General features: G+C 45.6%; 1 long non-coding RNA gene across 1 annotated transcript in view; it reads right to left on the reverse strand.

Annotated features, from left to right (window-relative positions):
* LOC146784223 (uncharacterized) overlaps positions 1-13,388 on the reverse strand; it is a 309,527-nt gene that overhangs the window by 139,848 nt on the left and 156,291 nt on the right. The window contains exon 3 of the long non-coding RNA XR_014970656.1: positions 3,801-3,928. This is a non-coding gene — a long non-coding RNA (uncharacterized LOC146784223). The remainder of the gene's footprint in view (positions 1-3,800; positions 3,929-13,388) is intronic.

Genomic DNA, 13,388 nt, shown 5'->3' on the forward strand with positions numbered 1-13,388 from the left:
TCAGATTTGTGTGTTTCCAAATCATCTGTGCTGAATGTTCGTGCGGACAGTCTCAGTCGGCATTACTCGGCCGATCACGAGTGGCAGCTTCATCCGGAGGTGGTCCATCACATCTTCCAGATGAGGGGGTCTCCTTGGTTGGACCTGTTTGCAACCCATGAGAACGCGCACTTCCCATTGTTTTGCAGTCTCCAGTATCCGATGCAGGGAGCGCTGGGGGACGCGTTTCAATTGGATTGGAGCCCACAACTCCTTACACGTTTCCTCCTATACCCTTGATTGCTTGGGTTCTGAGGAAGATTCACCAAGACTGGGCCCAAGTCATATTGATCGCCCCGGATTGGCCGAGAAGGGTGTGGTACACAGATCTTCTTCACCTCTCATTGCACCCTCCGCTCGGTCTCCCTCTAAGGGCAGACCTCCTCTCGCAGTCGCAGGGGCAGGTTCTACATCCCCACCTCCAGAGCCTGCATCTTCCTGCCTGGAGATTGAACGGGGCAACCTGAGTTCCTTCTCTCTCCCACCGGATGTGGTGAATGTTATTTTATCATCCAGGCGACACTCCACCAAGTCTGTTTACTCATCGAGATGGTCTAGATTCGTTAAATGGTGTGGAAAGAGATCCATTTATCCTTTAAAGGCCCACTTGTCGGGTGTTCTTCAGTTTTCACTGTCTTTGGCCTAGCAGGGTTGTGCTGTGGCCACTGTTAAGGGCTATTTGTTGGCTTTGTCGGCTTTTCTATGTTTGCCAGACCAGCCGTCTTTATTTATGTCCCCCATTGTCATGAGGTTCATTAAGGGCCTTACAAATACGTTTCCTCCCACTCCTTTCATTATGCCTCAGTGGGATTTGAACCTCGTTCTTACCTTTTTAATGGGTTCTCCATTTGAGCCTCTTCATACTTGTCCTTTGAGACTTCTTTCTTTTAAAACGGTTTTCTTGATTGCCACTACCTTGGCTAGGAGGGTAAGTGAGCTTCAGGCTCTTATTACGAAGCCTCCATTCTTGACCATTCAGGCAGATAAGTTGGTTCTAAGGACCAGGGCTGCTTTCCTTCCCAAGGTGGTTACTCCTTTCCATATGGGGCAGTCCATTACTTTACCTACCTTTTATCCTCCCCCTCACCCTTCCAAGAAGGAGGAGAGACTTCATCGTTTGGACCCTAAGAGAGCTATCAGCTTTTATTTGGACAGGCCAAGAGATCTGAGACTGGACGATCAGCTCTTTGTGGGCTACATTGGACGAATGAAAGGCAGAGCTGTGCACAAGCGGACACTTTCAAGGTGGATCATCTTGTGTATTAAGATCTGCTATGCCTTGGCTAAGAAGGACCCTCCTGAAGGTATCAGAGCTCAATCCACCAGAGCTAAGTCTACTTCTTCTACTTTGGCTAGAGGTGTTCCTGTTATTGATATTTGTAAAGCAGCAACTTGGGCCTCCCTCCACACTTTTGCAAAGCATTACTGCTTGGATTCGTAGGTTAGGAGGGATGGTCATTTTGCTCGTTCTGATTTGCAAGATTTTTTGGTCTAGTCAGGTGGACACCCTCCTCCGGGAGAGGTACGGCTTTGGGATTCTATTCAGAAGGTGAGGAATCCACAGGCAGAAGTATCCATCAGAAGAACAAGTTACTTACCTTCGGTAACGCTTTTTTTGGTGGATACAATATCTGCCTGTGGATTCCTCACGGTCCCACCCGCCTCCCCGTTGTCCACTTGTTTCTACCAAAAAATGCTTTTACTGTTTGTCATGAATATTTTTTTAATATGTCTTAATCATGATTATGTTTTAATAGTGAGAAATGCTTGATCTGTTGCTGTTTCTCCGTGCCTTTATTGGTTATGTATTTTTATATATATATATATTTAGTACACTATGTAAACATGTGGAAATGTGTCGGTCCGCCCGTTTGCCTCGGTGGCACGGAAAAAATGGGTAGAACTGACGTCAGCACGCCGATGAGGTCCTCTTATGGCTCCGGTACCGTCATTTGGAGTCGCAAGCGGAGCCGTGCTATTATGACGTCCTCGTCGACGTGGGAGAGCTAGGAAAGAATTTCTGCAGAATGCTGGCGCAGGGGGTATTCAGAAGGTGAGGAATCCACAGCCAGATATTGTATCCACCAGAAAAATCGTTACCGAAGGTAAGTAACTTGTTTGTCTATACGATATACACTGTACCCAACTGGTTCTACCTATTAATCACCTGCAGATGGTTGCTTGTTGCAGGTAAATGTTGTACAGAATTTGTCCCTAAGTGCCCGTGTCAATACATATAAGTGAATTAAAAAATTTGTGGTTAAAAACTCTCTGAGTAGTTACATTTGTTACTGTTTCTGGATGCTGAAGGGAAGAGGCTCTTACTGTGTCTCATAAATCTGTATGTAGATCTTCCCCTAAATTAGACCGCTCGGGCTTTTCGTATTTAATTCTATTGTATATTAAGACACAAGCTTCCTCAATGTTTTCTCACGATTTCCACCCCTCTCTCTAAGGGGCACTGAGTCGATTACATAGTAGAGGAGGCCTTTTGCATCGTTTGTGCTTTTCTCCAAAATGCCTTGCTACGGGGTAGGCTTTATCCCCATTTTTAATAGCAGGTATATGTTGTAGCACTCGTTTTTGCACCTCTAATGTCATGCTAGCCACATATTTCAGCTTGCATGGACACTGCAGGACGTAGACTGCATGATCAGTTTTACACGTATATCTTCCTTTGATTTTCTTTACTTTAGGATTTAGATTTGTTGTGTATGTTTCCATGTTTTTACCAAATTGACAGGCTTTGCATTTGGAACATTTTAAAAACCCTTGCTTTCTTTTTAGCCATGTTGTGCCACTGGTAGTCTTCACATGTTTAAGTGTATTGCTCACTAAGCTTTGACTCATGTTAGGGGCTCTCCTGATTGTAATGGCAGGATTACGTGGTGTAATTTGCCCAAAATTGGGTCATTACGTATCAAATACCAATATTTGCTTATAATTCCTCTAATATTGGCTGTTGCAGGCTGTATGTAGTTATTAATCTGAATTGGTGACCGCCACCCCCCAGGGTCTCCGAGGCAGAATTAAACAATTTAGAACAGGGGACATTCTTTTTTTTTTTTTTGCACGCTTGGAGTCGTGACTCCATCGTGTCCAGCGCGGCCCCCCAGTGTAAACACGTTGGTTTCGCGACTCAATGCAAAATTGAAGATAAAAGAAAATGTATGTTTTTAATAGGTAAGATTAACTTTTGAGGTATAGGGTGGCTCTAAAAAGAGCCCTTGTGTTTATTATTGGTTTCTTGTAACTACATGTAAGTGCGAATGCAGAGCTTTAGGTTGTTGAGAAAGACTTTGTTTCCGTCATCTGTAAAGTGTACTCCATCACTCCTGTAGATGCCCTCCATATAAAAACTTAGATTGTCATTATATATAGATCCCATTCTATGGTGTCTAAGATAAGCGGAACCAACTTTATTGACATTTTTTCTAGTTTTCTCAATCTGTGGACAAATTTGATTTGACCTGTTCCCTTTTTGTCTTTGGCATATGTTAGAGTAGACAAATACAATTTGAGGTAAAAGCAACATCAATTGTGCAAAGGTGTCCTTCATTAGCATTTCCAGACCTACCCCAGTCAATGTGCCTAGGTCATTGCCACCACAGTGCACAATCATGAGGTCAGGGGGATGGAGATGCAAAGAGGTTTTAACTAAAAGCATCAATTGGTGCCACTTTAATCCTCTCTGTGCAATCCATTTAATGTCCACATTTTGCAAAGCTAGGTCTTTGTCACTGCCTCTGCATTCAGCATACCTTTTGCACCAGAAAACATAGCTGTGCCCAAAGCTCCACACTGTAAGCATCTTGAAGTGATGTCTGGAAGTAATGGAAAGATGTCTGTAGTTGAGGTAATCGCTTGGTTGTGGTTGAATGAGAGGTATCTAAAATGGTGGACAAGATGCAGTTTTAAAAAAAGAAGAGAAATGATTGGCTGTTTAAGAACATTGTACATTCAAAGTAGGGTGCATTTAACTTTTTTGATAACAGCATACTTCTTATTGGTTAGTAAAACATGCTGGGAAGGTACAGTTGAAAGGATAAGCTGATATTTTGGAAATGTCAACCACACCTGCTGTTTGCATTTTCAACATTGTGTGGTGTACTTGAAAAAACGGTGAACATGTGACCTGTCAGTTCAGTTGAGTGTTCCATGATCTGTTACTATGGAAACTGGGATCAAGCAGAATGGGGGTAGGGTTAAAAGTTAATGGTGGCATTAAAGTGTGATTTTGTAATTTAAATAAAAGTAATATGTTATTACAGTGACATTTCCCAAGTCAGTGCTATCTTTAAAAGTGGTGTATTATTAAAAAATAGAGGTAAATTTATGTGTGGTATATGTTTGAACTCCCATATAGATTCGCGGTCCCATCGCTGTGCTGCACGGCGGAGTCGCGACTCGTAAAAAAATACAGGGGCAGTTTGGTTAGTTTTAGAAGTCAGTTGGTAATGGTGGATATGTCTAACCAATAGAAATGTGTTTTAGAATGTTTAAATAATCTGGGAAACAATGTGATTTGTTACTTACATGTATGTGTGTGGAAAAGAGAGGGAAAACTTGCCATTACTGGTTTTGCCTTGCTGAGAGCAGTGTGTTACATTGATTGTGTGCATAAGAAAATCCAAGTCAATTTGGAATGTAAGTTATACATTTGTAAGGTGTATTATGTGTTACCTTTATTTTTAAAGGAAAACATTTTTTTATGAATTTTCATGTTTGAAATATATTATTAAATGTAGAGATGTTTCTTATAGTTTGTTCAAATGCAGTTAACTGTTGTTTGAAATAAATGTTGTATAGTAGTATGTGTATATTTGAATATGGATTACTGATTATGGTAATTTGTTTTAATGTGGATATGTATGTTTGTACTATACCACATAATGTTAGCTGGTCCTTTAAGTTTGGAGGTGGATTCTGACAAATATTAAGGAGTGCATGCAGTTCTGTCTCATGTATGTTTATAGTTGTATATGTATTTTCATATGTCTTATACATTATATGGTGCATGATATATAAGAAAGAGCTGTTCTTGCTTTTTTTGTGGTAGTGTCCAGAGTGTGAGTACTAGTAGAATGGTGTAGATGCAGCACAAAACTGTGCTTTGAAGGATGTACATATAAGGTATTGATAATTAGGTTTCTTTTTTGTAGTTTGTACAAAGGTATAGTTGAATGATGCCGCATAATTTTAGATGCAATGGTGAAGATGCTGCACAAATGTGTGCTTTGAAAGATGCATATATGAGGTGTTATTAATTAGGCTTCTTTATTCTATTCTGTAGAAAGGTATAGTTGAATGATACTGCATACTTTTTGATAGATTTGTGAAGATGGAGCACAAATGTGTGCTTTAAAAGATTATCATATAAGGTGTTATTAATTAGGCTTCTTTTTTTTATTCTGTACAAAAGTATAGCTGAATTATGCCGCATAATTTTAGATAGAAAGGTGAAGATGCAGTATAAAAGTGTGGTTTCATAGAAGCTCATATAAACTGTTATTTATACAGTTATCTGTGCACTTAATGTGTAGGTTTGCACTGATGAAATTAGCCAATCACTTTTCCTCTTGTCCTGTACTTACCCAGTGACTTACAGTTCACTTATGTAATGGTGTGCTGCTTTGTACTGGGCTAGGCCCAACTGTCACGCACTTATAAAAACACCCAAATACTCACCATGCAGTCTTACAATGATGCAGGGGCTACATGTGCAGTGCTGTAATCACTCAGGCATTACTTACTAGTAATCCCCTAGATATTACCCTTGCAGCCTAGGAATCTCTCAGGGGTCTACTTGCGTAGTACCCCCTTCAGTTATGCAATGATGCAGGCTGTTGCTGTGTAGTCATCTTATTACCTACACACTACCCTTGCAGTCTTCAAATCACACATGCGTTTCTGCTCCATTCAGGTATTCACCTAGGCAGTACTCAATGTCTTATGAATCCCTTCAACTGCTACTTATACAGTTATCCATGCACTAGATGTGTATGTTTGCACTCATGAAATTAGCCAGTCACTTTTCATCTTGTCCTGTACTTACCGAGTTACTTACAGTTGACTTATGTAATAGTGTGCTGCTTTGTATTGGGCTAGGACCAACTGTCATGCACTTATGAAATCACCAAATACTCTCCATGCATTCTTACAGTGATGCAGATGCTACATGTGCAGTACTGTAATCACTCAGGCATTACTTCAGCACTGAGGCGATCACTTAGGCACTATCTGTGCACTTATGAAATCACCCACTCACTTGCTATCTACTTCAGTAATGCCCCAGATATTACCCTTGCAGGCTAGGAATCACTCAGGGGTCTACTTGCGTAGTACCCCTTACAGTTATGCAATGATGCAGGCTGTTGCTGTGTAGCCATCTCATTACCTACACACTATCCTTGCAGTCTTCAAATCACACATGCGTTTCTGCTGCATTCAGGTATTCAACTAGGCAGTACTCGATGTCTGATGAATCCCTTCAACTGCTACTTATACAGTTATCCATGCACTGGATGTGTATGTTTGCACTCATGAAATTAGCCAGTCACTTTTCATCTTGTCCTGTACTTACCCAGTGACTTACATTTGACTTATGTAATAGTGTGCTGCTTTGTATTGGGCTAGGTACAACTGTCATGCACTTATAAAAACTCCCAAATACTCACCATTAAGTCTTACAATGATGCAGGCGCTACATATGCAGTGCTTTAATCACGGTGCAGGTGGAGAGGCTCCGCTGCTTTGACCATAAAGGCTACCTAATGAGAGCGCACGCGGAGCGTGATAAGGTGGGATCCCTTTTGGCTTGGTTGGCGAACCCGGCGGCCCGGGGGGAACCGATACTGGCCTTGGCTGACGCGGGGGGCGCCCCGGTGTATTCCCAGAAGGGGATAAATCAGCAGTTCGCTGGTTATTATGCTGGGTTATACGACAGCACCATGGCGGGGGAGCCGGAGGGCCTAGCGGACTTCTTGTTGGAGGCCCGCCTGCCTCGCCTAGACCCGGAGGTGGGGAAAGAACTTGGCGGTGCCATTTCGCTGGGTGAAATTCGGGCGGCGATTCGACATATGGTGCGCCGGAAAACCCCGGGGGCGGATGGGCTGCCTGTCGAGTTTTATGCGGAGTTTTCGGACCTGTTGGCCCCACAGCTGCAGGCCCTCTACGGCGAAGCTTGGCGACGTGGGCGTCTACCCGCCTCTGCTCGGGAGGCGATTGTGATCCCCTTATTAAAACCCGGAGGGAAGGCCGACGCGCACACGTCTTATCGGCCGCTCTCCATGTTGACGGTGGACTATAAGATATTGAGCAAGGTACTGGCGTCGCGCCTCCTGGGTCATATGGCCGCCTTAGTCCACCCGGATCAGGCGGGCTTCATTCCTCGACGTAGCACTGCCACTTCTGTGAGAAGGTTGCTGCGAGTGATGGAACTGGACCGGGAGGTCCTCCCGAAGGCCTGTACGCTGTCGGTCGACATAGAAAAGGCCTTCGACAGTGTGGAGTGGCCTTATTTGTACCGAGTGTTGCGGGAGTTCGGCTTGGGGGAGGACTTTGTGCGCTGGACCTCGTTACTTTATAGCGAGGCTACAGCCCGGGTGAAGACAGGGGTCACCATATCGGCCTCATACCATGTCCGGAGGGGGACGAGACAGGGGTGTTCCCTCTCCCCCCTGCTGTTCGCGCTGGCCATTGAACCATTGGCGGCTCATGCCCGACGAGGGGGTGCGTATGTAGGGGTGGATTTGCGGGAGGATACGCATTATATCTCCCTCTATGCGGACGATCTACTGATGTTCTTGGAGGACGCGGCGGGTGCACTGAAGGGAGCGGTGGCCTTATTGGAGGTGTTTGGTCGGCTGTCCGGGCTTAAGGTCAATTGGCGTAAAACCTGTTTGTTCCCGCTGTCGCGAGGGGGACAGCCCCCGCAGGCGTTAGGCCAAATCCGCTGGGAAGGCAGCTGTCTCCGTTATCTGGGGGTTAACATCTATCATACCCAGGCTGATTTGCTGGACGGTAATGTGGGTAGGGCGCTTCGTGGCCTAAGGGGTAGTATGGGATTTTGGAAAACGCTCCCGCTCTCGTGTGCTGGGAGGGTGGCGCTGCTGAAAATGGTGGCGCTGCCGCGGCTCCTTTACTATTTTCGCACCCTTCCAATATGGATCCCAGCGTCATTTTTTGCGGCACTGCGGGTACTCACCACGAGCTTCATTTGGGGTTCGGGGAGGCGTCGAGTGGCGCTGACCACCTTGCGGCGACCGCGGGCGGAGGGAGGCTTGGCGGCTCCGGATTTCGAATGGTATTATCTGGCGGCCCAGCTCCAGTGGCTCACACAGGCGGTGGCCAGGGAGTACAGGGGCCCGGACGGTCCCCAGGGCAGGCTAATCCCGCGCCACGTGCTGGCCTTTATAGTCCTTCACCAGAGGCTGGACCTCGCCCAGCTCACCATGGAGGAGCGTACCCTCCGGTTATGTTGGAATAGATGCCAGAGAAAGGCCGCCATAGTTCACCCCTATGCCCCTGAGATCCCTCTGGGGATGTGCACGGTGTTCCCGCATGGAGGTGACTGGTCGGGGTTGGCGGTCTGGGAGGAAATGGGGGTCCAGATGGTAGGGGATCTATTTCGAGAGGGAACACTGCTGCCTTTCCAAGACTTGCAGGACTCTTATGGGCTTCCGCGGGTAGACTTCCTGCTCCATGCGGCCTTGGTGGCGAGCCTTCAGAGGCATTGGAATGTGGGGCTGTCGGAGCCCCCGACTGCCACGGGTTGCCAATATGTGGTGATGGCGGCGGGGACGACCAAGGCCATCACATGCCTTTATCGTAGGCTGTCAACGGAGAGCCTCCCCCCATTGGGCGCCTTGAGGGGAAAGTGGGAGGCGGACCTGGGGAAGGAGATCCCTGAATCCACGTGGTCCACGCTGGTGCGGAGGGCATGGAAGGGGACGAGGAATGCCAGGTTCCAGCTTGTCCAGTTTTTTACACTACACAGAGCGTACCTGACGCCGGTAAAGGTTTTACAATATTTCGGGGGAGCGCACTCTCAGTGTCCGCGGTGCGGGGCGGACGGAGCAGACTTTCGACACATGTTTTGGGCCTGTAGGCAGTTGGGGGACTACTGGGAAGCGGTGGTGGAGTGCCTGAACCAGGTTACGGATCGCTCCATTGGTCCGGAGATGGGCACCTGCTTGCTGCTTTGGTTCCCCCACACCCGTCGCACGAAGGTCACGAGCAAATTCTATGATTTAGGGCTGATATTGGCCAAGAGGGAATTGACGCTGCACTGGAAATCCCGGGGGGGACCCAGTTTCCTGCGCTGGAGATCAGCCCTGGAGCGCTGGGCGGGGGCTGAGGGCACGCTCCGGGTGCAACTGGCCCTCCGGCGAGATGACGAAAAAGCGCTAGCGACAGCCCGGGCGTGGGAAGCGTTGGTGGTAGAACTCCAGGGGCTGATGTCCGAGCCGGGGGAGGAAGGGAGCGGGCCTGATGAGGAAGTGGTAGTGGGGAGTGGGGAGTAGTGGAGGCGACTGGCGGGCCCTGACCGACTGCACTCTGGATAGGGTTGGGGGGAAGGTATTGTGGCTGTAGGGAGAGGTGGGGCTCCTGTATTGCATTGACTGAGGGGAGGGGAAGCATCGAGCGGGGGACCGGGGTAGCAGGCGGGGGCACACTGACAGAGGGTGGGGGGCGGGGGGGGAAGGGGCCGGGTGGGACAGCTGAGTGGAAATGCTGGTATATGGGGGGTATTTCCTGACTGGGCGGGGATTGAGGGTTGGTTGTTGTATTGCTGTGTATGAAAACAATAAAAAAATGTTTCAACAAAAAAAATGCAGTGCTTTAATCACTCACAAAAGTGGAGAGGTGTGGCTCACTGGTTAGAGGAAGCAGACCCAGAAGCAGAGGACGGCCCGGGACCAGGGTTCAATCCCCGACGCGGCAGGGTCGTGGACCAGGGCCAGCGGACTCGATAATTCTCGCTTCGGTGCCTACTCTAACCAGGGATCACACTCGGCGACTCTGGGCATTAGCTTGTCTCATCTCCACAACGGCCCCCCACATTCGCCGGGGATGCCTGGTTTCACCTTGGAGATACCCTGGAGGGACCATCTCACAGGGATAGCCAGGACGGGTTCCCCAGCGGTCTACAGCACCAGGACGCCTCAGGGCAGCAGTGCGCTTTACAAGACACATACATTTACATTTACATTTAGACACATACATTACTCAGGCATTACTTCAGCACTGATGCAATCATTTACACAGTATTTTTCTGCACCTCTCTTCTCTCACTGTGCCCACCTGTTACTCCTTTCTGTATGTCATTTGCCTGCTTCTGCAAATATCTTCCCTCTTTCTGCCCCTCTGTTGGTTCTTTCTGCACTGATCTGTCTTCTTCCTGCACCTCTGTTTCAAATTTCTTTATCTCTCTTGCCTTTTATTGCACCCCTCTTCCCTCTTTCTGCACCTCTCTTGCCTTACTGTGCTCACCTGTTTACTCTTTGTGTACCTTATATGCCTATTTTTGCACCTCTGTTGACTCCTATGCCCTACTGTTGTTTCTTTCTATGACTTCTCTTGCAAATTTACGCATCCCTCTAATATAGTTATAAAGACACCAAAGTACTCGCCATGCAGTTTTACAATAATACATGTACTACATATGGTATGCTGTAATCATTCACATATTACTGTTGTAATTTTTTTCAGTAGCTCTTTTCACTTATTATGCAGCTCAGGTGTATTTGTTACCATATTCAGAAAACCATAAATGCATTTCTTTGTAGCTTTTAAAATACGGTAGGACGTCTGATCTGTTCTATGTTTCCCCGTTTGATGCGCTGTACTTCCCGTAAAAAACGATTTTCAACATTGGTGGAGTCAATAGACTCCCCCCCCCCTTCTGTCTGACTCGGCTCCACTAGTGACAGGGGTGTCTAATGAAGTAGTGCTAGAACTTATAGACCCACCTTCTTTGGGTTTGGTCAGATTATCTTTATTAGCCAAATAATCATACTTTCTCGTGAAAGTAAAGATTCTACCATTAAGGTAGTCTTGTTCATCCCTCTTGAGTTTTCTTGTTTTCCTCAATTTAATTTCAGCTAGATGACGTTGTAGCACCTCATTTAAAATCACATAGTTTTTCTCTGTTGCTTCTGGTAGGTTCAGTGATTTGATCTCTGATTCCAATGTTTCTATTTCTGTTTGGAATCTGCCTGCTTTTCGGTCGCAATTTTTTATGAGTATCCCCATTAGCTTGTTAGAATTACCAGTCAACTCTTGTTCCCATGCCTTTAGTAAATCAACATCCAAATCATCATAGGTAGGTATTATTTGTGAACGCAGTCCTCTGGGGATTCTCTGTACCTTTATGTATTGGCGCAGAGCGGCTCCGTCCCACCATTTGGACATCTCATTGCTACGTAATCTTTCTAACCTAATAAATTTGTCTCTTCAACCCTCTTTCCGATTGGTGTTGGATCCCAGATTAGTGGAACCGGGAGGGCTATTGCCAGAAATGTTCCCAAACAATTCCTCCGCTTCTTTATCTCTATTATTTCTCTCATCGTGAAAGGAATTCATAGTGTTTCTATGCAGCCCCCTATTTTAATCTATGTACAAACAAAGGAGGGAGTTGGCGTCAGGCATAGGGAAGGCGCAAAATAAATATTCACTGTAATCAAATAGAACAACACTGTATTAGGACGGTGCTACAAGCAGGAGAGAACCACCCACTACTCCTGATCTGCAGCCTAGGCTGCAACACAGAATATTAGAAACAATCCTTAGCACACGTAGATAATCACAATTCAGTAAAATGAGTAATAATTGAAGCAAAATGAGAGACAGATAAAGAACCCACAAGTCACAGCAGGTTTTCTTGATGTTCTTCACTCTTTTAATTCATATGACGAATTTCTTTTTGTAAGTCATTCATGTGACTGGTCGAGAATTCAAAGCCAAAGCCAACACGAGTTTCGTAGCTTTCTGTTTTATGTACATGCAACTTTTTCAAGGCTAGGTTTAAAACAGATATAGACCAAGGTCACCACAAGCACATAACTGATCTTAGAACAACTACTATGATATGACACCCATGTACCATCACCATGACAATAAAGACAAAATTGAAGTCATGCCAATCCTAATTCAAAGAATGTTCTTAAGTAATAGAACAATACAAATTCAACAAACATGCAATGGTTGTGGATGCGTAGCTGGTCAACCTCGTTACGTCAACCCGCATCCAGATATCATCACATATTGAGAACACCCTGGGATGTGTTATCTGTCTGGTTAAATCTAATATGTGACTATTCACCAATGCTGATATCTCCCAAAACCAAAGTGTAGACCAGCAAATAGCACCAAACGTGAGTTCCCTGCCACCCACAAGCGATATGTCATGGCATAGGTCTTACCAACCTGGATACGTAAAAGTTCAATGCCGCTATAAATAGGTGAAGAGAAAAAAAAAGGGAATAATAATCATACAGTACCCAATCTCCAAAGACACGTCACAGGAAAGTAGCTACAAGTCCGGTATATGATCAATAATATACCTACTTGACGTGTGGTGTTAATTCCAACCCACAACGAAACTCCGGCGTGGGGTAATGCAAATTTCTTTTCAGTAGGTGCAGCGAAATCCGTGCAAGGATCAGGAGTAATATGTTCTCAAATGTAACAAACATGAAAGAGGCCACTAGTACCAGTAGACATAATCAAGAACCAGTGCACAAGTGAAATTAAGTAAAAGGCCACAACTGCCTTAAAGTTTGACAATATTGAGCTAGCCCCATGTAGTCCCAAGTGGAACTCTGATAAGGCCATGACTCCATCAGTAATGCAATGTAACCGAGCGGCCACCGTATGTTGCATAGTAAAAATTAAAAAGAAACTCTAGCAGAGCCCCTGTTAGAGTCAGTGGCAATTTCTTAATCTGACCCCCATAAGGATATGCAAGAATGGCCGAATAAGCCTTGTTGTCTCGTGAAAGAAAGTCAATATATCTCCACTAATTGCCACTTATATAATTATTCATATGCAATAAATTAGACGTGACATATACTATAGCTAATGCATGAATCTCCATACCAAGTTGATAAGGCGTCTTACCGTGTAACGCGAAGCTGAATCTAATCCTGTAACTGCCACACCACGCCGGATTCACTCGAGTACGAGACCGATAGCACTCCTGGGCAGCCAAAGAAATAAGCTGTCTTCCGGGATTGTGAATTGTGGATTTTTTTTATCTGTCTCTCATTTTGCTTCAATTATTACTCATTTTACCGAATTGTGATTATCTACGTGTGCTAAGGATTGTTTCTAATAAAAGTAGAGTA

This window comes from Triturus cristatus, chromosome 11 (assembly GCF_964204655.1).
Source record: "Triturus cristatus chromosome 11, aTriCri1.1, whole genome shotgun sequence".
NCBI lineage: Eukaryota > Metazoa > Chordata > Amphibia > Caudata > Salamandridae > Triturus > Triturus cristatus.